This window comes from Neomonachus schauinslandi, chromosome 9 (genome assembly GCF_002201575.2).
Source record: "Neomonachus schauinslandi chromosome 9, ASM220157v2, whole genome shotgun sequence".
Classification (NCBI taxonomy): Eukaryota; Metazoa; Chordata; class Mammalia; order Carnivora; family Phocidae; genus Neomonachus; species Neomonachus schauinslandi.
This window is the reverse complement of record NC_058411.1, coordinates 82,493,400-82,496,969: the sequence shown is the minus strand read 5'-3', so window position 1 is coordinate 82,496,969 and position 3,570 is coordinate 82,493,400.

Sequence of the window (3,570 nt, the reverse complement as noted above, 5' to 3'; positions counted from 1 at the left end):
CACACAGTTTTGGGCACACTTTTCTGACTTTAAGATATTCGATAAGCCTAATTAATAATCAGAAAATTATTTTCTGACTAGAAAAACAAAAGAAAGGGAATTAGTTGATCGCATTTTATAAAACTGTTAAGGGGCCCCTGGCTGGCTCAGTGGTTAGAGCATGTAACTCCTGATCTCACAGTTGTAGGTTGGAGCTCCATGTTGGGTGGAAAGATTACCTTTTTAAAAAAATCTGTTACAAAAATGAATAAAACCTTTAAATTATAAGCATAACTATGTTAAACTTGAAGTTAATAAAACACTCCAAAATACTTGATTACATTTAATCCTAACAACAACCATGACAGCAAAGTACTATTCTAATATTACCATCTCCTAAAACTGTCTTGAATGGGAAACTGGAAAATGTGTTTTAACATGTTCTCCAGTGATTGTGGTGCACAACCAGGTTTGGGGTCTACTGGCTATAGGTGAAAGAGCCCAGTTCTTGAAGTCAGACCCATCTGGGTGAACCTGCAGTTCTCTCATTTACTGTACTTTGACCTTAAACAGGTTTTTTAACTTTCTGAGCCTCAGTACCTTTAACTGCAAACTATGGCCACTCCTAGTCTTGGATTGTCATGATGATTCTGAGATAAAAATATTTAAAACACCTGTCACAGTCCCTGATGCATAGGAGGCATTCTGTAAATGTGTGTACTAGTTAGTGGTGAAGGTTGTATTCTAACCAGGAGCCTGTACTCTATCCAACACAGCACACTCTTGAATTCTTTTTTCTCCACTATTCTGTTTCTCCCCTAGACAGTGCTAGAGGCACACTAACAGATTTTTACACTGCAGATCTTTTTTAGACTCTTTGGTGACTGTTGTCCATCTGTTGGTGCATATTGTTACATTATCTCCTGCCTTCGTTTCAAGTTTTTTTTTCTCTTAACATGTTAAAATGCTGAACTGTAGACATTACTGAAGGAAAATAATGATGATACAGAAATAGAGAGTGGAGGGGGCACCTGTGCCTTTGCTTCAAGTAGGTTAAAAAATGTTTACATTTACATACCTCAGAGTAAAGACATCCTCAAAGTTCACTCTTCACTTATGTAACACAATGTTTTAGATGCTCCATTCCCAGTCTCCTTCCAGTGGTTTCTTTTCTAATACCTTCATAAATTTCTAACAAAAAGAGGATTTAGCTAAGGCAGAGTTTCCCACAGACATCTGAAATTTAATATTTCCAAAGTCAAACTAATTTTCCAACCCTTCACTCCACACACCAGCTACTACTGCATCCCCTTACATGGGCAATGACACCACCATTCCAAGAAGTCTTTCAGTCTAGGCAACCTCCATTATCCTTCATTGCTCTTTCTTACCTGTTTTCCACATTCAAATGGTCACAAAGTTCTGCTGCTTCTAATGCTTAAACATCTTGTTAGTCCAAACCCTACTTTCCATTTCTTACACCATTTCATTAGTTCAACCCCTATCTTTATGAGACCCTACAAATATAGAGATTTCATTATAATGGTAATAGCATGTTAAAGTTGATTTCAGAATACAACTGTCATCTATATTGTTTTACAACAGACCACTGAAAGGGTTTGTAATGTCCTACATGGGGAGTGCTCTTAGTAAGAATGAGTGAAATAATTTCTTTAATATAAACAAATATATCTAATTATAGAATACAGGAAGTTATAAAGTCTATATGTTTTGGACAGATATTTTACTGAGTGCTGAAGAGTATTAGTAGTGATCTTGGAAGTAATTGTAGACATTTATGCTATTCTCAAATATTTCTGGTTCACCCAACTTCCTAGAACATGATATAATTGTTTTTCTTGCTCTTTTGAAGTTAGGAGTGACTATTCACTTAGCAATGAATGTGAGTGGAAGTGACATGTATTACTTCTAGGAAGGTTTAAATACCAATGTGCAATTACCCATTTTCCCTTTCCTTTTGCCACAGCTACCAACAATGCTTCAACTGGTGGTTACTCTATCAGCCTTGGTCCCATAAAATGGATGACACAGAGCAGATATCCCCAGCCAACTAAGAGTGAATATGTAGTATGAACAAGAAAGGACTTATGTTGTTTTGAGACACTGGGATTTGGGATTGTCAGTTAGCACATGTAACCTAGGACACACTGAATGATACAGAAATGGAGGAAGTTGCTAGAAGTCCATTTTATTAAGGAAGACTCCAATTGCCAATGACCACGATGTGATATAAATTTAGAAACATAAGAGAATGTGGGGGACAATTGCCTGATTGTGATATAAAAGAAGAGCCCAAAGAAAGAACAATCATTGGAATCTTGCTTTTCATCTCCCCCCACTACATAATCATTCTTCACAGACCAGCAAAAGTGATCTTTTAAAAATATTAGTGAGATCTTGTGACTCCTCTCTTTGAAAATGGCCAATGTTTCATATTACACTTAAGGTAAAATTCACATTGTTTACCTTGACCTGTGAACCTAACTGATCTGGCCCTTACCTCCTTATCATTGTTGTGGTTTGTGCACCCTCGATCATTGTTATCATCCTTACTCTGTGATTCTCATCAGCTCAAATGTAACTTTCTAAGAGAAAAGTCTTAACTGACTACCCTATCTAAAGGGGACTGCCTTCACCCACTGGTCATCTCTATTTTATCACCCCATTTTTTTTTTCTTTTTTAAAAAGTTTATTTATTTGGGGCGCCTGGGTGGCTCAGTCAGTTAAGCGTCTGCCTTCGGCTCAGGTCATGATCCCAGGGTCCGTGGGTCCAGCTCTGCATCCCTGCTGAGCAGGGAGCCTGCTTCTCCCTCTCCTTCTGTTGTTCCTCCTGCTTATGCTCTCTCTCTCTCAAATAAATAAATAAAATCTTTTTAAAAAATAAATAAATAAAAGTTTATTCATTTATAATCTCTACACCCAACATGGGGCTTGAACTCACAACCCTGAGATCAAGAGTCACATGCTGGAGTGCCTGGGTGGCTCAGTCGTTAAGCGTCTGCCTTCGGCTCAGGTCATGGTCCCAGGGTCCTGGGATCGAGCCCTGCATTGGGCTCCCTGTTCCATAGGGGGCCTGCTTCTCCCTCTCCCACTCCCCCTGCTTGTGTTCCTGTTCTCACTATCTCTTTCTGTCAAAAAAATAAAATCTTTACCAAAAGAAAAAGAGTCACATGCTCTTCCAACTGAGCCAGCCATGCACCCCTCACCCCATTTTATTTTCTTTATGGCAGTTCTCATTTTCTCAAAGGACCTTATTTTATTGTTTCCCTTCTGCCTCTACCCAAGATGAGAGTAGAAGCCTCCTCTGTATTCTCAGCATCCTGAAAAGTATCTGGCATATAAAATACAGCAAGTGAAAACATACCTGCAAACCATATATCTGATAAAAGTTTAATATCCAGAATAAACAAAGAACTCCAATTCAACAACAACAACAAAAACTCAATTAAGAAATGGGCCAAGGGGACACCTGGGTATCTCAGTTGGTTAAGTGACTGACTTTGGCTCAGGTCATGATCTTGGGGTCATGGAATGGAGTCCCACATCGGGCTCCCTGCTCAGCATGAAGTC